Source organism: Mauremys reevesii, linkage group 12 (genome assembly GCF_016161935.1).
Source record: "Mauremys reevesii isolate NIE-2019 linkage group 12, ASM1616193v1, whole genome shotgun sequence".
NCBI lineage: Eukaryota > Metazoa > Chordata > Testudines > Geoemydidae > Mauremys > Mauremys reevesii.
In genome coordinates this window covers 11,633,954-11,657,668 of record NC_052634.1, presented here as the reverse complement: position 1 = coordinate 11,657,668, position 23,715 = coordinate 11,633,954, and the positions used below count along the sequence as shown (strand labels likewise).

At 47.2% G+C, this 23,715-nt stretch overlaps 1 protein-coding gene across 20 annotated transcripts in view; it reads left to right on the top strand.

The window, feature by feature from the left end:
- The window catches only part of LOC120375737 (protein CEPU-1), a 757,368-nt gene that overhangs the window by 493,263 nt on the left and 240,390 nt on the right, over positions 1 to 23,715 (top strand). The gene's annotated exons all lie outside the window — the stretch shown is intronic.

Here is a 23,715-nt window from a genome sequence, read left to right as displayed (position 1 = left end):
AATGCGGGGGACGCAGGGGTCAGGGCAGAGGGCTTGGGGTATGTGTGAGGGAGGGTAGGGCAGGGAGCGGGGTGGGAGTTGGGACTCCTGGGTTCTGGGAAGGGGCTGATGTGTGACACTCGGGGGAGGAGTGCTGGGAGGGAGGACTCTGGATTCCTAGGTTTCCAGCTGGGCGAGGGGGTGGGGGGCAGATGGAGACTAAGGCTCCAGACTCCTGGGTTCTACCCTCAATGCCGGAGGGGAGTGGGGTCCAGTGACCGGGGTGGGGAAAGAGGCGCGACCCAGCTGTTCCCAGGGTCCAGCAGGCGGCGAGCCGCAGCCCCCAGTCTCGGATTCGGCCTGTGGGACGCGTCCTGCCCCAGTACAGAGCCAAGCTCATCCCGGCACCGGGGCTCCAACCCTGAGGCAGCCTGCCTGAGTCCAGGGAGCAGGGCCGGCCGTGCTTAGGGTGGGTGGGTGCACAGCGCAGCAGGGACCCAGGACCCTTCCCCACTTACAGGCCTCGCGGGCGCTGCAACTCCTGTGGGGCCGGGTCCCTCTTCCTGCCCATGCCGGCGGGGCTGCTTCCGGGGCCGCTCAGACTCCGCGGACACCAGGTAGCGGTATGGACACGCTAACCCGGAAACCGCCTCCCGCCGGAAGTGATGGAGGTCAGGAAAGCATGTGGAAATGCTGACAGGAGGGGCGGAGAAGAGTGGGCCGGGCCGGGCAGGATTTTTAATGGCACACTGCTGCCTGCTGGGGTCCCGGCCACCTGCTCACCCGCTCAGACCTGAATGTCCTGAGCTGGGGTATGAAGGATGAAGACCCAGATAGCTCGACTCCATCTCTAACCGGAATCCTTACCCAACGCCTCATCCTCATATCATCTCGTTCGGCATTGCCAAAGCCCTTAGTGGCCATGCACCTGTTGTTGTTTGGCACCGCTTCCTTACTCTATAGTGGCAGGTGGATTTACTGTGGCATATACGTATTAACTAATACATATTGGGGACCAGTTCTTCAGCTGGAATAAATCAGTATCACTCTATTGACTTCAATGGATCTGTGCCGATCAACTCCAGCTAAGAGTTTTCATCTTCCTATATCGTCTCCCTCCTCAAACAAATAAACAAACAAACAAAAAACCTTGGCAGTTTTATGCATTTCCATTATTTTGGGGGGTCCCCTGGCCCCCAAAAAGGGGATGAATCAATCTCCAATCATATCAATGGGTAAAAAATAAAGGGTAACAGAATTGAAATGAAAATATACGGTCAAACCAGGGGGCGGGAATGCTATCTCATCAGTGCAATAGAGACAAAGGGCCCAATCGGAGACTCATTAAGGTCCATGGGAGTCTATTTCTTATCCTTTATGGACTTTGGATCAGGCCGGATGAAAAAAATTGGGTTTGCTGGAATGTTCAAACTGTCAGTAAGTTGTGAGTGGGGTAGCAAGGCAGAGAGACCTTCTAGACACAGCTTTGCATCTTTGGTCATATTGCATGTGTGTGAAATGCTACCAGGCTGATTCGGTTACATTGTACAATGCAATGGAGGATTAGCCCCATAATATCCTTATGTAAAATGTCTTGAGAATCAGGCTAACCCCTCCGTGTGCTGGGGCATCCATTATAATGCTGAACCATGTCCAAATTATTAGTATATTAAATATCTCACTTTTGCCTATACGGAAGCTTCCGCCTGCAATGAGTGGTGTGTCCCCCTACCAAGAAGCAGCCATAGAGGAAAGGAGTTTATGTGCATAGTTAGAGAGCCGGGTGATTTTAGGATCAGTGTGTCAGGTTAACTTTGCAGCTGATGGAAAAAAAATATTAAATATTAGTGGCGCAACTGAGACAAGGCAGTGAAGGGCTGTGATGCACCTAAAGGTGGTGACTACTGTGTGTGGTGGGGGGATGTAGAAAGAAAGGGCACAGATTGTTGAATTAGAGACGAGGGAGTTCAGCTCTGCATGTCAATGAGGACAGAGTAAGTCAAGAATAAAACTACCTTCCAACACAAGCAGCTGGTGAAATATCACAGTTTTTTTCCAGAGATGGGAGATTTTGACCGACTCTGAGCCTGCAACCATAAATGTCTCTGACACCTGCATCTGTTTTATCAGACACATGCAGAGCCCCGGAGACGATCCAAACATTCATTAGTTTGGGTTTTACAGTCTGTTTTTTTTGTGGTGGGTTCATTATTTCTCAACTTCGCTTTCTCCATGCAGCAGCAGCAGAGTTTTTCAAGCTCATGTTTTCTGGGCACCTCTAATGAGAAGCATCGTACAGAGCAGGCAGGCAAGCCTAATTCTCAGAGGTGAGGAAGAAGAAGTAAAATTGCATGAATAACAGAAATGGGGCAGAGTCACAGAATTCAAACCCAGGTTTTTAAACACCCTGAAGATCAAGGTGGTTTGGACACATCATTGAGATAGGGGCTAGTCTTGAAATTTTTATACAGATCTAGGCTACAATCCTGAACCATTCACAACTCAGGGTTTTGGATCTAGGGTTTTGGTTTAAGCCAGTCACTAATAAATAACATTTCTGCAGTCCTTATGAAACCCCTATTGAGTTCAAAGGAAGCAGGGTCTGTGTAAAGACCACAGCTGGGATTTTCAGATGGACCTATGGGAGTTAGGTGCTCAACTTGCAACAAAATGTAATGGGCCCTGTGCACCTGCTTCCCATAGTCACATTTGAAATTCCCAGACTACAGGGTTTGGCACTTGCTTACCATATGGTTATGCACCCAGCTTGGTATTTCCTTATTTCTGAAGACTTTTTGGGCTTTTTTCTGGAAAATCAGCTGTTTTCCCTAGATCCCATTAATATAAAATGATGATCAGAATTACAGCTGGTCAGAGAAATTCCAATAAAATGTTTTTTTGTTTCATCAGAATTTGCTGATTCCTCAAAATGGAACTGTTCCACAGCGATGGCTTGACTTTGCCAAATGTCCAATGTAACCCTGACCTCCAGCAGATTTACGTTGGAAAACCGTCTTGTTTCCTGCTAGTTTGCTCACCTGCCGCCTCAGCAGCCTGGCTGGTGGGTGGATGGGGAGCTGAGACTCTGGAAGTCCCGGGGAGCCTGGCTTTTAGGCTTCTCCTTCACAGCCTGGGCTTCCTATGCCTATGGTTCCATCCCCCTTTGTGGAAAATTTTGAAAGGTTTGGGGTTTTGATCCAAATTGGAATGAAACCAGATTTTAAAGTATCAAAATCCTCTGCGGAAGGAATTACCTTTCTCCACCCACCTCTAGAACATTTGGCTGTTCCCATAAACTCTCCATTGAGCAGCTGGAAAGCTTTTCTGGAAAGCGTGGAAAAGAAGAGTCTACTCCCAGGTCCATATGGGGAATGGGAAAAGAGGAGCTTGGATGGAGCACTGGAGCTGGCATCCAAATATTTTTTTTCAGTCAGAAAATGCTGATTCAGTGAAAAGGAAACATTAAGTTGATTTTGACAAGTTCATTTAGAAAGAAAAATTGCAGGGAAAGTATTTTGATCTTTTCAGAATGGAACATCTCCATTTTTCATCACAAGATTACTTTTGATTTCAGTTTTTGCAAAGTTTATATTATATAAAAGAAGTTGAAATCTAAACAAAACGTTTTGATTTTATCAAAATGTTTTGACCCCAAACAATACGTTTTCCAGAATGTCATTTTTTCAGGAAACGTTGAAATGTTTTGTTTTCATTCTGTTTAAGAACAGAAGGAATTTGGAAATCCTAGAATTCTCCAGGAAACAAAAAATCCAGTTCCCACCCAGCTCTAGTCTGCGTTACATCTGCTCTAGGAATTGTTTGGGGGCAAGTTCTCTGGCAGGTGTTATGCAAGAGGTCAGATGAGTGGAGTACAATGGTCCTTTCTAACCTTAGAATCTGGGTCACCTTCTTCCACTCAGAGCAAACTTCACGCTAAGTGTCAATTTCTGCAAATCCTAGGCTGGCTAAGACCTATTGCAACCCAATTGGCTTTAGGGGGTGTAAATCAGTGTAGAATACATGATGTGCATGATGTTCTGTTTATGAATGAGCATTTTGGATTCCTCCCAGCCTATAGCAGATGGGTTGTGTATGTGTGAGAGAGATGAGACCTGGTCTCTCTGATGCTGGCATTTTGCTCCTAAGAACATCAACTGCCCGTTGACTCATGTATGGTTCTTCTGAGGTCCAAGAGGTTTACGCGTTCATTTTCTGTCTCCGGATGCTCAGATTCCATGACGCTATGTGCAGTGTTTAACCCTGGATAGATGGATCTTATTTTGGGTTTCCTATAATTATGCTCTATAATGAGAATGACCTGATTTGCCCCAATTCTGGAAGGACTGCTTCCCCTGAGACAGGGCTGGGGAAATCCTGTCTTCATGTTTATTCAGTGCTGGGCTACACACACATGCGTGCACACGCACAATTGTTATAACTGCAGGCTTATGGATTCCTGGAGAATTTTAGTTTCCAACTGGCTCTGAATCTAGGAGTTTTCCCATTTGCACGCCTCACCCTGACTCCTAAAGATCTTTGCTTTTCCATGCCTCATGGAGAACAGTGTCCGCAATTTCTTAAGAGGCTTAAGTTATGAGCACACAGACTTTTGGGAAGGTGAGTGAGAGGTGGAGCCTTTCAAGTCTGCAAGGGGTAACATACAGCTCTTCTGTAGCCTGCTTGGTGACCTCACTCCATTTTCCACATCACAAGTGGCCCAGCTGCAGGTAGTCCCGGCCTGTGGTTTAGGCCTGAATGAACCACATCTCACTCCTAGAAGGGGTCCTCTCAGTAAAAAGCTGAGGCGTGATAGCCAGCTTTAATGTAGGAAAATCTTACCCCGTCTGTACATGGGCTGCACCTTTCCTTTGGATTCAGGCCCCAGGGCTGTCAATCACCACCCCTAACTTTATTCTGCAAATTATGAGCCAAGTCCATCTGTCACTGTAATCCTTGAGCTCTTGTAAAGTCAAAGTTCATTGAGCAGCATCAGGCCCTCGGCAGGTTTAGGCGGGAACAGGAAGGTGTGATGCAGCATTTGAGCTGCAGGCAGCTTGTAACGATCACCACGGTGATGACACTATTAATTTAAGCATATTCCCCTGCCCTCTAGCTCAGTGCCTTCAGGTGGCGTAGTCTCATGGCATGCAAGAGACAGAAGTTGGTGGAAAGGGGGAATAAAACGTTCTGATCTACAAAGAGGAACTGGTGCTGCTGAGTGAGCGAGATGGGGAGGTGTCAGCTCTTCCTCTCAGCTTTCCCTTTGCAGCGCCAACTGTCAGTAATTTAACTAACGTTTTGTAAATAAATGTGGCATTCGGACAGCTGTCACTGCGCCTGTTATAAACACTCCTTTTGTCACTAAAAGCTGGCATTGCCACTCCGTTTCCCCTGCAAATGCAGCCAGTGCTGCCAGTTGGCTCCTGGATCCAGGGCTGTCAGGGAAACACATGCAGACCAGTGGCTGCGGGACATGGATTTCACATGAGGGGAGCATAATCGTTTAAAAACCAGAAAATCCATTTGTGTGTGAATGTGGCACTGGCAGATTGGCAGTCCTGGAGACCAGCACCCTCTCCGTTCAGCCACAGGGGAGGTACAGCGTGGGGCCCAGGTTCTCTGCAATACCACGATGACTCAGACCTGACCTGGAAAGATCACATCCAGGGAGGAGCTGGGGAGGTCAGTCAGCCATTGGCCTCTCTGCTCACTCCTCACAACAAGGGGGCAGTTAGTTCTACCAGTTATGGATTCTTTCCCACTGGGACCTGGACTCTCTTCACATGAGGCCATTGCAAAGCCATCAAATGACACCATCATTTAGGTTGTGGCAGATCGGGGGCTGTGTTTGAACAGGTGACCTATGGCTGACAGGTTGTCCCAAGTCTTTTACCCACGCCCTGCTCCGTGCAGTCCCCCTAGCAGGACATTCCTTAAAACCCCAAGACTGTGCAGACCTTCATTCCCTTATAGCAATGGGCACCTGTGTCAACTCACCTGACCTGTGATAGGACACTACTCCCTTTCCTCTGCCCTGGGCTCCCAATTCCTTCCTACCCATATCCCTCCATCAGCAATCCTCAGTAGTTAACTATACTGAGAACGACCCCTCCAACACACTCGTCCTCTGGCTGTGATGTCCTGGTGTCAGGGAAATGTCCCATTTAGATTATTGCATGTAATTTCTTGGCCTCACTGTGCCACACTTATGGGTGATCCAGATCTCAGTCTGATTGCTTGTAAAATTCGCCTTTTTGTAAGTGGCTGGAAATTACAATAACTTTGCCTTTGAGAGCAATGGATTCTTAAAAGCAGCATGCTGTGGAGTCACCCACATTGAATATACCGTCGGGAGAGGTAGAGTGCTGCGGAATTGCCAGATTAGCTTTTCCTGCCAGGTCCATGTTGCTAGAAAATCCAAGCAACTCCTTCCCCTCTCTCTTTTTCCCTAGTGGGGAAAGTCAGATTATTTCTATTGGTAGTCTTGCCTCCGGATCCTGCAAGGTTCTTAGCACCCCCCAGGCCTCCTGGAAATGAGTGCAAGTCAAGGACCTCTCTCTGTAGGCACTCAGCACGCTTGTAGGTTCAATCGGAGACCTACGGGGCTCAGCCCTCACTGGTTCTGCAGCCTGTCAGAGACCACCTCCAAGATCAGCTCTGTCCCACAACCTTGTGCTCCATCTTGGAGGAAGCTGTTCCGACTGCTCCCGAAAGGGCATCTCCTCTCTCATTTCTCCTCTGTCGGCTTTAAGCTCAGCATGGTTCCCAGAGACAAATATATTCCCCTTCCTGCAATTGGCAGCTTAGTGCTGAGGAAAGTCTCGCCAAATTAGGCCAGCAAATAGGCCAAGAAACCCTTCAAAACACTGATAATCAAAAGCTAAGCACTGTAATGCTCTTGCTCCCTCCTGTACACTGCTCTGCAGCATTGTGGAACCAGCACTTTAGTTACAGGCAGAGAGACACTTTTCTCTCAGCCTGGGTCTCCGGGATTTTTATAGCTAGTGCTGCAGATGACTCAGCATTTTTGGTTTGAAGGCAGTTTCATGGGAAGGATCAGGCCTAAGTCACAACCTGAATTCCTCCAAAGCTCTGTGTGTGTGTGTGTGTGTGTGTGTGTGTGTGTCCTATATTCCATGTCCTATGTCAGCCAGTTCTAGAGAGATGCCCAAACCGTGAAGTTTGGATCCGTATCTGGGTCGAAACTTCTCCCGTTTTCGAGGTTGAGGAGAGTTCAGATTCTACAAAGCCATAACTTAGTACCTGTCATGCACAACTCATCTCAGTTCTGCTCAGAAGACATTTCAGTCTCAGATAAACTCCTCAGTGCAAGGCAACGTACAGTCGAAACTCCCAGCCTTTCACCTGCTTTGATATTTTAGGCCCAGCCTTTGCAACCGTGACCTGTCTCCGGTTCGCTGGAAGATCATAGAACTTCTCAAGTTCACTCAGGTCCGGATCATCTTCCTTTGTTCAGTCAATAGAATTGTGAGCTTTAGCAAACTTCTCCACCTACCTGGTCAAGGGCTAGAGCCACAGTTCAGACTACAGGGGTGTGAACTGCAGCATGTAATATGCAGTAACTCCCACATATGGACATTGTGGGCATGAACTAAAAGGTACTTAGTTCACGTTAACTTCATACGTGCTGGAACTTGGGGTGCTGGGGATGCTGCCATCCCCCCTGGCTTGAAGTGGTTTCCGTCATATACAGAGTTTACAGTTTGGTTCAATGGTTCTCAGCACCCCCACTATACAAATTGTTCCAGCACGCTTGGTTAACTTAGTCCTGTTTGAAAGAAGACAATGTTAACGCAAACTAGGTACCTTTTAGTTCACACCAGCAGGGTCCATATGGGGGAGTTACGGGACAGCACACTAGCCTACCCTGCAATTCACGTCCCCATAGTCTGCACTTCACGGCTGTGTAGACAAGCCCTTATTAGCCCTAGTTTATACTTAAAACCCTCCTAGCGTAGGATGCAGTTTATAACAGGATAAGAGTGATTTTGCCAGTATAGCTTGTGCCAGTTTGGCGAGTGAAATATGCGATACTGGTAAATGCACTCTTATGCCACTATAACTGCATCTATACTAGGACTTTTATTGGCATAACAGTGTCACAAAAAATCACCTCCATGTAACATTGTTTCTAGTATAGGCCTGGCCTAAGCAAAACTAGTTTCTTGAGGTTTTGATCTTCTTAATATCAGCTTTGCATGCGTCTCGTTTATTTCAGTGTGTGATCACATCACTAAAAACAGGTGCAGAGCTGCTGGAGATACACTGACCATCTTAATTTGGTGTCTGTTCCAAGGTGCAGCCATTTGATTCTAACATCGCACATAGAAATAAACACACATTTCAATGTTTTTCTTTCATTTCTTTCCCATAAACTTGACCCCTAACTGTGGAAGGAAGTTGCAGCTGGGGCAGGGGGTTGGTCCATTGGGACCCAGGAAAGGCCGTTATGAAAATGAACAGATCAGGGCTGGAGATTTGTTCTCTGACTGTTGTAACCAGCTGCCTCCGAGTGCAGGAGTCTGCTTGCATTCTGCACACGCCAACCATCAGAGTGCATGGAGATTGATTGAATATATATACCTTGTGTACGGCTAATGAACTAGGATAGATAGAGTAGGGAGGAAGAGTAATTCACACAGATTCCTGCAGAGAGATGCAGGACTCGGAGATAAAGGCAGTGAGAGATTGTGCAGATGGAGATGGTAGATATCGCAAACAGCTACAGAGAAGGGAGACCTTGGGAAGGCAGAGTCAGGGCACCACTGGGGAATTGGGGAAATGGAACCATTTGCAAATGTTCAAGTCCTTTCTTTGGGTGATGCTGACAGCTAGTTGTTCCCCCTCTGCTGCCATGACTCTGCAATGACCTCCGGACCACAGAGTAACCTCTAGCATAACTATGGGGCTGTTGTTGGATGGGGAGGTTTGTTTAGCTCATGTCATTTCTCGAGGCTTGGAGGAGAAGGAATTAAATAAAGAAGGGTCTCAAATGGGATTGTTGTTCTAATGAAGGCCAAAGCTAACTGCTTTCCAGCCACCCTCCCTTTTGTCACCAGGACTGTCCCTCTTCTCCAGAAATAATCCCTCTCATTTGGATGCAGCATTGCCCCCATCAGGGAACAGAGCCCATTATTTTTTGCAGCAGATAAAGGGCTCCTTTACCCTGCTGCCCTTCTTGCTGGGAAATCTGTGATGTGTTTAGTCCGAAAGCTCTGGAATCTAACAGCTGTGCCCTATGGAAATGCAGCTTCTGTTCTACTGGTTTCCCGGTGCCTCCGGGCGGGTGCATGGTGCTGCTGTGATTGTCGGTAATTCTTTCTCCTCACGAACAGCAGTAGCCCTCTCGCACACAGTGCACTTCACTCATGGACACAATGGCACACACTCGCTCTTCCATCTGGCACTGGCATGTGCCACGTGGCTGCGTTTTCATTGTCATTCTCAAAACTCCCGAGCAAATAGGGCTCACGTAGTAGCTTGCTCTGAGCCCGCAGGTCAGGTTGATGCTTGGGGATTTGGGTCCCTGTCAAATGCTGACCCCAATAAATGTGCCGTCCTTTAGATGAGATGGTAGTCTGAATTTCCTGAGGACTGTTTCTGGTGGGAGGGCCACAGACAAGATAAATTTCCCATGATTCTCTTTGCTGATTGTCCCAGTGTCCTGCCCTGGATTTTCCCCCACTAAACCCAGATTCTAATGTCCAAGGCTGTATGTGTGAACGAGCTATTGCTGAATGCCGGGTGACTCATTGTTTGCAAAGTGCTTTCTGACAGCTGGGGTGCGTAAAGTGTTAGATTAAATCCCATGATTATTCTAGTCTAGCTTTAGCCAAAAACCTCCGTGGAGAGAAGTTTTTAGCATCCATTGGACCCTCCCATTCTAAAGGTCTCCGTCAGAGTTGGATTCAATTTAACCTGCCCCCGTTATGTCATTTACCTGGAAGGTAATCAAACCCCTTCCTAAGCAGGGAACCCCCTTGGGAAAAGCCATAGGATGGCCAGTTCATGTTGCTTAATCCTTGATGGCCAGAGTGGTGAGACAGGCAGGGAGACGTGCAGCAGCCACTTAAAGCCCTCTCCGCTCTGCTCTTCTCAGCTCTCCTTGTCTCCTATCCCTAACCCAGGATTGCCCTTGCCCCTTTTCTCTGGTAATTCCCCCTTGATGGCATCACCACTACCTTTGCTTGGCAAGGGCCTCTGTGAAGTTTTAGATCTCTCTTCCTCATTGGCCCTGATCCAATGATCCAAGGCTCTCGCACGGGCTGGTATCTGGGGACGTTATCGCCCATGGTTCTTTGCCCAGATGCCTGCTGCGTGCTGATCTCTTGCACCCAGGGGAACAGAGATGCTTTATCTCAGGAAGAGCCTAATCCTGAATGGTGTTGACACCAAGTGGGAGCGGCGGGTGTTCAGCACCTTACAGGAGTGGGCCTGTCGATTGCAACAGCTGGCGTCTGTGGCATTGCTGAGATAGACTGGCTTGCCCTTCTAGTCCATAAAAAACTTGCTTTCCAGAACTTCTTAACCGTGTAGCAGGAAAAGCATTGGAGCTGAAAAGAAATAAAAAGCCGAGGGGGCGGGGAGGGGGGGGAGATGCATTTATGATGCTCTCAAACTAACAGCATGCTCCTCTCATATTATTTTTCCTCAGTCTTTGAAACAGAACAATGGCCTGCAGCCTTCAGAGCAGATGGACAATGTGCGCGCCTTAACCACTTAACAGCCATTAGCCTAATTTCACGTATTGGAGCCAAATTAAATAATAAGTAAGAGGCTCTGAAAGGCTGGTTTGGAGTCTGTATTACTGCCTTTCACTTGATAACCTTCTCATAAACAGATGCTCCCTTTCTATCCTGTTAACCTTGCCTAAGAGTGAGGGGGCCTTTCTTCAGAGAAACAAGCAATAGCGCCCTCGATGTCTAAGGGGAGAGGGGGCCCGAGTGGCCAGATGGGAAGGTTCTCTAGCCAGGAGGCATGGATCATGGTTCTTCCCCAAACCCAGAGAGGCGATAGAGCGCAAGTCCAATCTGCAGTCCCATCCAGGTCTTTTTAATATGCCAAATTATTCATCTTGGTCTGCAAAACCCATCTGTACCTGCTGGGAGCTGCAGGGCCAGGGAATTATTTCCAGATCTGGTGTGTATAGAAAGAGGGAGTAGCCCCAAACCCACAGGAAATAGCACATAATTCTTCCCAGATTCCGCAATGCCGTTTGCCTCTTGCAGTATGCCAAGCTCCTCCCTCTGTTGAATCTAAACACCTCCCCCTTTCTAATTGTATGGAAGCATGGTGCAAAGAAGAGCTACTAGGATGATCAGAGGAAAGAAGGTCCTGTTTAGTGGAGGAGACTGGAAGAGCTTGGCTTGTTTAGTCTACCAAAAAGAAGGCTGAAAAAGGGGATATGATTGTTCTTTATAAATATGTCAGGGGGAGGGTAAATACCAGGGAGGGTGAAGAGGTTTTTTTAAGCTAAGGACAATGCTGGGACAAGAACAAATGAGTTTAAACTGGCCATGAACAAGTTCAGGCTGGAAATCAGAAGAAGGCTTCTAACTATCAGAAAAGTGAGGAGTTGTGGGGCCAAACACCTTCTCAAGAGGAAGAAGGACACATTTATGAGGGGGATTGTATGATGGGGTTGCATGTGATGGTGGGAGGTGGAGTTCCGAGGCCCCGGGATTTAGTTCTGGTTTATGTCTTATGTTCCTAAAAGCTCATGCTTCAAGGCTTCAGCCAGCCACCTGCAGGGGTCAGAAAGGTATCTCCTCTGCCCCCCCAACCCGTATTCTATTTTTTTGGTTGGTTGGTTTTACTTTTTAATCTCTTTCCTCTGAAGCCTCAAACATGGCCACAGCCGGAGATGGGCCATTGGGCAGAGTGGACTGGAACTCTGAAGTGGCACCAAGCATTCTCTGTCCGTGCTTGGCGGACTGGTTCTTGCTCACGTGATCTAACTGATGGCCGTAATCAGGGTCGGGTAGGAATTTCCCCCAGCTCAGATTGGCAGTGACCGTGGTGGGTTTTCGCCTTCCTCTGCAGCGTGTGGTGCAGGGATTATCTGGGTGTATCTCAATTAATCATTTCCATGCCGTTGTGGAGGCCTTGGACACTGGTGCGCCTCGGCCCCTCTTATTCTGTACCTGTGGCACATAACAATCTAGTTTCCTGTGGGCTGTAATACTTTGCGGTTGTTGGGTTTAATGTGTGGGCTCTGGGTGGTGTTGCTGGCCTGTGATATACAGAACGTCAGACAATCTGGTGATGTCTACTGGCTTCAAACGCTATGAGTGAGCACCATCAGGAACTCCTCAGGGCTAATCCTGGTTCTGACACCAGCTATCTCTGGGGCCTTTGGCAAGTCACTTTGCTTCTTTATGACTCTGTGTATCCACATCTAGAATAGGGCTGACAATACTCACCTAACTCCATAGGGATTTTTGAGTGTCCATTAGTTAATGTTTACATATTGCTTTGAATACTACCTTAACTGTAGACATTCTATGTATCATTCAGTACATTATAAATACTGGGGAAATTCCCATTTTTTTATGTGAAAAAATTGCAGGGTTTTGTCTAAAAATCAGAGATTTTTCAGTTTAAAACCAAAAATTATTCAGTTTCTGGTTTGGGCATTTTTGACAAAAATCCTGAAACGAATTTCTTTGGGGTTGGGGGAGGTTCCGTGTCCATGAAAATTTCTATTTATCCAAAAGACTGTTTGCATTAAAAGAATCTTTTGATGGAAAATTGATGGCCATACCTCCAATTACTGAGCCCTTCACTATTAGCGGGTGTTTAATTGTGCTATCATTAAAGTGCTGTGTGGTGCATATGAGTAGCACCAGGATGAAATGCTTTACTGAAGAGCTTTTTTGACAGGGTCTCTGACACTTTTTTAGACCGTCTTAGAGATGGCAAACAGAGCTGTTTGCAGAACACTGGCTGCAGAGTCATGCACTCAGCCAGACAATCAAATAGCATAGGTTAGGGCAACTTTCCTGACATGGGAGATAGAGAGGGAAGGGTGTATGTGGGTAAAAAGGTCAAGGAAACAAGAGAATTCAAATGATGGCTCTGTTGCCTCTAAGCCGCCCCATCTGAAAGAGTCAGCAGACTGAGATCCCTCCTTCTATAAAAGCTGCCATGGGATCTTTAATGCCCACACCTGGCTTTGTGTCTCACTGGAATGGAATTTCAGGCAGTGCAGAACCCCCTAGCTCAGAGAGAAGAGTGTCAGCTATTGAGTCAACACCACCACTTACAGGGGCAACTGGGTTTTCCTCAATGGACTCCCATCCTGCAACTGGCAAGGCAAACCCTGCTTAGTGCACAGCTGGAGATGGCATGGGACAATCTGAAGCAGCCCAATATTAAAAAAAACAGCAACCCTTGAATTGCCCATTTGAAATCATCTGAGGAGGCTTGATTGTGACCCCAGGTGCCATGGCATGAGAAATACGGAGAAGGCCTCATGTCATGTTTTACTACATGGAATAAAAAGCTCCTTCTAGGCATTTAGCATGGACACACCATGATCATTAGCTGATCACACACATGTGTGGTTGTTAATATTGTGACGGGTTCCCCCGGGGTGCCACCTGGAACTGGGGCACCACTGAGCCCATCTGATCCACCAGCCTGGGCTCCCACTCAACCTATAATGCTGTGACAAGCTGCAGACGCGCTCCCAGTCTTGCACTTTCACTGGCACATATACAAGTAGGGACTCACCCAGCTGCAGCTTCACCCAGATGCTGAGATCAGCTGTGCCTGGGAAGGCTTAGCTAAGGAGCTGCCCAGATACTCAAGTGCACCTCTCCCCCTTTGAAGGGTAAACCTAAAATTATACCATCTTGCACTGCACAGGGGACTGTACAGCGTAAGCTCATGAAATTCACCCCCTCCCTCAATGTGGAGGAAGATATTCAACAGCTTTCTGCCCCCAGTTATGACTCCCACACACTGGTTCTGGACAAAACAAAAATAAGCTTATTAACTACAAAAGATAGATTTTAAGTGGTTTTAAGGGATAGCAAACAGATCAAAGCAGATTACCTAGTAAATAAAACAAAACACACAAACTACGCTTAATATACTAAATAAATTGGATATGTGTAGCAAATTCTCACCCTAAATGTTGTTTTAGGCAGATTGTAGATTCTTAAAGGCAAGTTGCACTTACGTGCAGCTTAAAACTCTAAGTATTCCTTTCAAAAGCTAGAAATCTCTCTAGCCTGGGTTCAACCCTTCTCTCCCAGTTCAGTCCTTGTTTCTCAGGTGTTTCCAAGCGTCTCCTTTGGGCGGGGAGTCAGTGAAGAAGAACCACAATGATGTCATTCCCCTGCCTTAAATAGCTTTTGGATATGGCGGGAACCCTTTGTCTCCCAGTTTGATTCCCACGCCTGGTCAGTGGAAAAACCCTGGTGTTCTCTGATGGAGTCCAGTACCAGGTGACTTGGTCACATGTCTCTAGGGCCATAGCAGCCATGATTCAGAGGCTGTTTGTAACATCCTCAGGAAGCCTTTTCAGGAAGGCTCACTGGTCGGAGATTAACATCTCCTAAGACCTATTGTTTTCCCTAATGGTCCATTGGCTTGTTCCCAGCCAGTCATCTAGACTGATTGCATTCTACCTAGTGGGCATTCCCTGTCTGCAAACACATTTGTAATAGATTCATAAACAGTATTCCTAACTTCATATACCAAAATGATACATGCATACAGATAGGATAATCATTCAGTAAATCATAAACTTTCCATTGATATTTCTTGTATAAAATATGATTGTGACATAATCATAATGTATCATAATATTACGATGAAAAATATGGAACATAATGCCACAAATATGACTGACTCTGCTTGCACCAGTGGTAGAGTTTGAATCCAGGAAAAATAGCTAGTGATTTTTGGGTGCTTCACTTTTTACATGCACAACTTGGATGGGCTGGAGTTACAGAAAACTCTGAGCATCTGCCCTGTGAAAATCAGGACTCCAGTTGAGTACCCAAAAAATGAGGCAGCAGAATCACAAGTCACCATGGAAAATGTAGGACTGATCATTGCTGAAAGCTGGGACTGGTGTTAAGGGGTAGCAAGCAGGGCAACTGTCTGGGGCCCCGCAAAGCTAAGTTGCTCAGGCTTAGGCTTCAGCCCTGGGTGGTGGGGCTCGGCGCCCTGGGCTGCAGTTCTGCACTGCAGAGCTTTCGCTTTCTGCCCTGGGCCTTAGTGAGTCTAACGCTGGCCCTGCTTGGCGGACCCTCTGAAACCTGCTCGCGGCCCCCGGGCCCCTGGTTGAGAACCACTGCAGTAGAGGACACTTGGGCATGTACACACTAGCCAGCAAATTACAAGGGGGTGCTATTATACCTCACTAAATAGAGCTGGGCAAAACCAGAGGTGAATCCTGATCCTGTTGGGTTCAGGGAGGTTTCAGTAAGCGGTTCGGGATTTGGTAGCTCACACACAAACTTGGAAGATTACCAGCATTCCCTCTGCACCGGTGAAGGGCCCAAAGTGACCCAATTCTGCATCGGGACTTGAGTTAAACAGCAAGAGCTGAGAATTGAATCAGCCCCCACTAGAGCTGGTGGGAAAACCAGACTGAATCGGCCCCCACTAGAGCTGGTGGGGAAACCAGACTCGGCTGCTTGTTCTGAAGCTCAGCTCTTGCTGTGCATAATTTCGGAAATGCAAGGGGTGGGTGCAAACGTTCGCTCTTCTGAGTAAGGCTGTGACTGCCAAGGGGCAGAAGGGGAAGTCAGCATCTTGGGGATGTCTCCATACTCTGGCTGTCTGAGAGCCTCTCATTGATTTTCCTTCCCATTGGAAATGGCGCAGACGTGCATTAGCCAGCTTCATGGTCTCTCCAAGGCCATTAATGGAGGCAGCGAGGGCTTTGCTGCTAATTTTGCCTCATCTGTTTGTGCGTTTTTCTCTTGCTCTTCTCCAGCTCGACTCTGTAGACATGGCTGTGATTTGCAAAGGTCGAATGGGATTGGGAGAGGGGAGAAGAAATATGAGGTGGGAGTCAAGTTTGTATAACCAGCCTGCTTCTCCTCAGTATATTTGAGGTCTGGGAGGCTCCCTATTTAGTTAAATTGCTTAGACAACCAAAGGCCACTCAGTGAAATAGTGAAGGAGAGAAGATTATAGAAAAGAGACAAAGCTTCCTCTGGCATCATTTGTGGTGCTGTCGCTGTCTGGGCAGGAGGCACTTCCATAGTGATGACAGAGCATGCAGACTGTAAATACTGGGAGATGGATTGATCCCCAAGATTTTTTAGCACCAGGCTTCTCAACACCCTGTTGCAGGAGGGCTTATTTGGCTACCTGTTTCTGACTCTCAGTTTTATTTAACAGAAAGCACCCCAGGGTTTCTTACATTTTCGGTGGAAACTCTACATGGTTGAATATTCTAGTTTGCTTGGTTTCTTGTTCAGTTTGCCTTGTTGTTGTTTTTTTGTTTGTTTGTTTGTTTATGTTCTTGTTTTCCATCACCAGCTATCATTGTCGAGCTCTCCTTTAGTTAAGTCCTAACAAACCGTTTCAATTTGTTAACATCAAAGCATAATATAATGCATCTCTCTCTCTATAATATTGTGGTGGAAATAGGACTACTCTGTAATCATTTATGAATGGTGTATGGTGACCTGGTTTCGGGGATGTTTTCTGTATGACTATATTGGGTTAAACAGTGGGATGTTTACTATAGGACCGTATTGCGCTGAACCAACTGTCCTGTTGGGAAACAAGCAGGAAGGAGAAGCAGTGACTTAGATAAGGTCCCCTTATCTAACACTGGAGGTTGTTTTGGTGCAATGGCAGAGCCATTGGTTCTAGGGAGTCAGCCTCAACATCCTGCTAAGAGCAACAAACTGGTGTTGGACAGCAGGATCAAAAAGCCTTGGGGAATAAGAAAGCAAAGGAATTTTGCCTGGATAAAACGTGACTCTTCTGTGAGGTTGAGGGGGCAGCTTCTCGGGAGCTGTTTGGGGGAACATATTAAAACCGCTGAGGGTGTCTGAAGTAGTTAGGTTTGTATGGGTCACCATCACAGGATGGTAAGGATTAGGGTAAAATAGCCATACATGTAAACTGTTTGTTGCGATAAAATTCTTCTCTCTAAATGTGTTGTCCCTGCTGTTAAGATAAATAATGGTTTGGGTTCTGAAGGCAGCCTGGTCATTCCATTCGCCACTGGTCACACAGATTGGAAGAACTGCAGGTGCTGAGCCCAGCTGGATGTACAGAGGTGTAGCTAGCCCTGTAACTGTGACCTAGGTAGCTATAACGTAAAAAGGAGGAAGTCGAAGAGAAATGAGATCGTCAAAACATAATACAGCGTTTGGGTTTCAAATTGCTAGGAAACTTTTCCATTGAAAGTATCATCCAATGCACAGTTCCCGCTAAGCATCTCGATTTTGACAAAACGGCATTTTCCAACAGACAACTGTTCTATCGAAAATGTTCTGCCCAGCTGTAGTCCTGACCCATGTTATCACCCCTTCCCATTCCTGGCCTTGGCTCTGGCACGATTGTGTGACTCTGTCTTGCAGTCCAGATCCCTGTTAATAATCTGCAACCCTGCCCTCGATAGCTGCTATAATATGTAGGCCTCCAATTTCCCCTAGTAGTAGCAGAACAGGAAACCTAGTGAAATCCCCTGGTTCTAGCTGGCAAGATGTGCCTTGGTCTGGGAGTCCATTAAAATGAGGGGGAGTTTATCACCAACATGCTCCTAGCCAGCTGGGAATGTCCTGATCTGGGATGGTTTTAGAAGCTGGAAATGGAAGCAAATGGAGCCTGGGCTTCATGCTTGATTGCTTTCCTGATTGGTACGATAAAAAAAATGCATTCGAGAGTGAATGTTTGATTTAAAGAGTGGCTGGATGTCGACACCATCTCTGTTTGTTTTCCTTCCTTTAGCAGAAACCTTGTAAAAATTTTATGAAGCCTTAATGGATTGGAGATTTTTCTCCGGCACATTTTACGAGGTGAGCGTAACCCCTACCCATCTGACCCAGTTTAGCACTCAAAAGAGGCTGAGGACATAAAAAGCACTGAGACGGCCTCCTGAGTTATTCCCTGCTGGAAGGACACGGAGAAGTGGGGAGGGATGAGAGGCTTGTTCCCATCCATGGTATCTGGAGGTAAATTAGACCGAACCCCTCTGGAGTTAGATGGGGAGACTCGCTGTGGCCATGAGGCACAAGATTTAGTAGATGCCAAAGGAGGGGAGGCAAATAGGTGTGGATATGAAAACTGTGTTTCATAAGTTAGCCCTGACCCTGAGCAGTCCAGCAGCTCCTCTCCACTCATGATGAAAAACCAGTCAGAGGAGAGCAAATAGCAGAGAGGCTTAGCCCAGCACGCTTTCCGTAACGGCTTCCCCAGCAATCTACTAGCCCTGAAAATTGATCACGGGGGAGCAGGGGACGGGTGACACTATATGTATCACACTGCGGTATTAGACAGTGTCCACTGCCATCCTCCATGATGGGAGGAGCAATGGTGTGCTGGTTAAGCACTAGGATGGGACTCAGGAGATTGTAGGTTCTGTTCCTAAGTTGTCCACTGATTCCTTCTTTGACTTTTACCTTGCCCCTCTGGTTCCCCCAAAAGGATAATAACCTTCCATGCTTCAGAGGGGTGTGTTGGGAGGCAAGTGTCCATCTCAGAGAGAGAGAGGTGGGGAGGGAAAGCGACTGGCGGCTGGCAGACTGGTGGTGAGGACAGGCGTGGCCAAGAGAGTACTGTTGAAGGAGGGGAATGTGTGGGTAGGAGAGAAGGGCTAGAAGAGGCATGAGTGGGAGAGGAGAATCCTGAGACCTTCCCTGGGTTTCTGCAGGGCTGAGCTGGGGTGTGTATGCGAGGAGAACAGAAGCAGTGCCAGTGAAAGAGCATAGCTGTGAGGAGCAGGGAAGAGAAGGCCGAGGGTGGTGGTAATTGGCTTGTCCTTCTGTGTACATAGCCCACACCATGTCCCTTGACAATATAGGCAGAGTAGGGGTAGCAGCCATGGATCTCAAGACAATCAGCAATAACATCAGGCTCCACAGTGCTTAATGAGATGTTATTAGCCTGTATATTTTCCCTTTATTGCCGGGCCAGACTGCCATGCAGCCGGACAGCTCTGAATAATTGATGGTCCTTCAGAGAGAAGCCGAGTTTAGGTTTTGTGATTCAGCAGGATCCTTTACTCTTGTTGACCTTACCCTTCAGAGGCGCGTGGGCATTGCCGGGAGATCAATCAAGGCTTCTGGTGCTAGTGTGTGAGGAGCAGTGCCTGAGAGTGGGGAGTGGGAGGAAGAAGATTGAGACAGAGGATAGCAGGAATGGAGTGAGGAGGGAAGAAAGAGGAGAGGTGGGAGTGGAATGGAGTGAACAGGGGGAAAGGAAAACTCCACCTAAGGCTCCACTGCATGTGAGGAGGGGTCCAACCACAAAGACCAATCCAGAGCCAAACTTTTTCAAAACTCAGGCATGTTCAGATCATTCTTTAGGCCCAAACTAGTGTCTCTGTGGCAAAGTGTGTGTGTGTGTGTGTGTGTTTCTTGGGCACAGGAGCATGCCATCTGCTTGGCATTGATTCCTGGCACTAGCAAAGGCAGGGTGGGTACTATAACTACTCCTGGAATTATTTTAATAACATAGACAAGGTGGGCGAGGTAATATCTTTTATTCTGTGTAGCTCAAAAGCTTGTCGCTTTCACCAGGAGAAAGTGGTCCAATAAAAGATATTACCTCTTGTCTCTCTAATAACCTGGGACCAACACGGTTACAACACCACTTAATCAGATTGTACTACAGTAATATTGTTACCGTATTAGGATTATCTTGTTATTAATTAGAATGATATTAGTAATCACAACCTCAGCCGTATTTTAGGCCTTGCTAGAGAATACTTTAGCTCGTTAAATTCTTATTCGTGTTTAAGATTTATTTTAGCATCCAGCATGTTCTTGGCACTTTACTGACGGAGTATAAAATGCCATCTCTGCCCTGAGATCTACACTGCAATCTGAAGTGTGATTGCAGCTCAAATGGATGTACTCACCTGAGGTAAATCTGCATTGCAAGCCTGTGCCCGCCACCCACACTGCTGCATGTACACTGCTCCTTTTAGTCATGCTATCGTGTGCAAAGCTAGTGTGGGTATGTCTAGCTGAGCTGCCGTCACAACATGGCCAGAGGTGACAACTCCATGGGTACTCTGGGGCTGGAGCACCCAGTGGCCCCGCCAATCAACTCCTCCTCCTCTCTCCCATCACCTCCCACCCACCGTGATTAGCTGTTCAGTGGCAGGCAGGAGGCGCTGGGGGTGAGAGACGAGGGTGGGAAGAGGTGGGATGAAGACAGAGCGGGCAAAGAGGGCGGACAGGGTGGGGGCGGGGGCAGGGCCTGGGGCAGAGCGGGGGACGAGCACCCCTGGGAAATGACAAAGTCGGCATCTGTGCTTTAAGCTATGTCTTCACTGCGCAAAATAAGTGTGTTTCTATACTGAGGCTGTTAACATGTTAACTGTCTGGATGTAAAATCCTCAGGGAGACAATTTATGGGTAGTTTTGGCCTCGACTACCTATGCCAATGTAAAAAGACTCCTTTTTTGGAGTGAAAGTGTATCCTAAATAGAGAGGGAAAAAGGTGTCAGCTGATGGCAGACTGTAGAGGAGAATATCAGGCTGTCAGGGTAAAAGCTCCAGCAATAAGGCATGATCCTTTCTCGTTTTATTAAAGATACTGACCCATGGAACTCATTGTCCCAAGAGTCTGATGGGTTTAGAAGTTGATCTTGGTAACAAGAACTCCTGCAATAACACTCGGATAGAAAAAACACTGCAAGGGATTCTTGCCTTAATACATCAACTGGTCTCTAACTATCTGGGGTTAGGAAGAAAATTCCTTCCAGGACAGATTGTTGTGTAATTGTCCACGATAAAGATTTTTGGAGCATCCTCTTGAAAGGCAGTCCCAGAAACAGGTTACTGGGCTAGGGGAGATTTGATCTGATCCAGCTAGTCCCATATTCCTACATTTCTGACTGGGTTTTAAGATCCAAAGCACAGATATCCCCTCCGTCTGCAACTCTGTAGGCTCCTTCAGGAAGTTAAATGTTAACTCTTTCGCTGATGCTCTTCCTGTGCTGCTGCTGCTGCTGCATTCGATTGACATGCTTGTCTGGTATATCTAGCAGTGAAGAAGAACAGGTGCACTCTTTCTCGAGCATACCAGAAATATGCAGCAGCAATCAAAGTAATTAACTATAATTGCAGAATAACTACCATACAGTGGCAGGACACAGAAATAGTCAGGTAATTACAAAGGATTATAGATGCGTGGTTATTTCAGTCATCCAGGATACGCAGGGATTTATTTCGTGGGCATGTGGGGACTAGTGGCTAGAGCGTGAGACTGTGAGATGGGAATGGCAAGTTTTATGCCTAATTCTGCCCTTGAGTGGCCGTGCATAAAATCCAGCATCTGTTGGTCTATCTCAGCAGTTCTCAAACTTCATTGCGCCGGGAACCCCTTCTGACAGCAAAAATTACTACACGACCCCAGGATGGGGACCGAAGCCTGAGCCCCTGCCCTGGGTAGGGAGGCCAAAGCCCAAGCCCAACTACCACGGCTGGACAAAGCCGAAGCCCAAGGGTTTCAGCCCCAGGCAGGGGGCCTGTAACCCGAGCCCCCCACCCAGGGGTGACGCCCTTGGGTTTTGGCCCCAGACAGTGAGGCTCAGGCTTTGGCTTTTACCCGGGGGACAGGATTCTGGCTTTGGCTTTGAATGCCAGCCCTGGTGATCCCATTAAAACGGGGTCATGACCCACTTTGGGGTCCCAACCCACAGTTTGAGAACCGCTGGTTATCGAATAGATTTACTTACCTGTCTCATAGGAGTTCTGTGAAATGTCACAGCTTTTAAAATTGCTTTGAGATCCTCAAATAAAATGCACCACATGAGTTCAAGGTGTTATTTAACCACCCAAGTATCTGAAGGAACACACAGCTTTAGGGCTAAAACCCATAGCGGTGATATCTGAGCATCCGGCCCTTGCCAGAACTGAGAGGAACTCGTGCATTTGCCTGCTACTCAAATCCTGCAGCTCAGGTCAGAATTCCATGGGATGATCCGAGGCGCACTGATGCTGCTGTCCCCCTTCACAAAGGAGCACCCAGCGTGCCTGGCTAGTGTGTTATGTAGTTAGCAGCCTGTGTGACAACTGCCTCTTGGCTGACATGTCGGGGATTGAACTGGGGACCTCCAGCTGTGAAAAGCACCAGCTTGCAACAGGCTGAGTTAAATAGCCAAAATGCTTATAGTGAGAGGCTGTAACAACTCATCTTCTTTGTGTATCAGGCACCTGTAACCCACTCACCATGCACACTAGTTGGTTTAGTCAGCACTTTGACCACACTCTCTATTAGGCAGTCCACTACCTCAAAGGACTGTGGTGTCCTGATCAACATAGGAGAAGGTCCATGTTCCACGAATTCTCAACTGGAGTCCCACCCTGCTGTGTACAGGGAGAAGGAAAGATGCTTCGTAGACCTTGTCTCCCGTAATATTCCATAGAGCAGAAGGCATCTGTATTGCCACATCCTGTACAACAGGATGATACCCAAGGTCCCCTGTGCATGTGAATAAGGACTAGTCATATATTATTTGTGTCCTGTGCTTTCCAAAAGTTGTTAACAAATTACCATGTAACCCTTGATTACCCCTTATGCCCTCTCTTTGGAGGAACGTTTTGGAGGCACTATGCGATAGTCTATGCTTGTTTGTAGAGTTGTTCTAAAAACATTGCTAGGAACAGGGGAAAAAGCCTTTCAGAAACTAATACCAAACATCCAAAGACACGAGCCATTAAGGAGGGCAAGACGAAAAGATGGTGTGGCTAGACTCCGTACAGGAGACAAGATAGCATGGTGGCGGAACATCTTGTGAATTATGTAGCTTTTCCAATCCTGGCCTTGGCTCTCCAGAGAGGTTTAACAGCATTAGTGCCCTCTTGCTTGGCAGTATTTACCCTCTGTTTAGCAGCAAAGAGGTTTCAATTATTTAAAGGTACATGAGGACATGAAAGCCATTAGGAACGGACATAGCCTTCCCGTCCTGAGATATTTCAGTCTTCTCCAGGCCACCCCCAAATCCATCTTGTACTGCTTGTGACAAACATCTGAAACTAGAAAAGTGATGGGAAATGTGCAGCATAAACTGGAAGGAGGAGAACTGCTTAAGCATAAAGTTAGAGCTGAATTTAATCTTGAGTAACTTTGTCAGAATCCATCAGTGGGTGGAATTAGGGACCATCTCTAACTGCAAGGAGAGGGAATCTGGATCTGCAAAGGCTTGTGAAGAAAATAATGATCCTAAAATAGGAAAGGAAAAGGAGGATCAGCAGAAGGTTGTTATCTAGAGCTGGCGAACCTCTGAAAGGATTCAGAGCTCAGGTTTCGTTCAGATAAGCATTCTAGATGATGCCCTCCACGTAGGGTGACCAGATAGCAAGAGTGAAAAATCGGGACAGGGGGTGGGGAGTAATAGGCACCTATATAAGACAAAGCCCCCAAATATCAGGACTGTCCCTATAAAATCGGGACATCTGGTCACCGTACCTCTGCACCTTTCAAAACTGGGCTGGTGATCACACTCTCCCATGGGATCTCCTGCCCAATCGCACTGGAAATACTATGAGATCTACTTTTTCA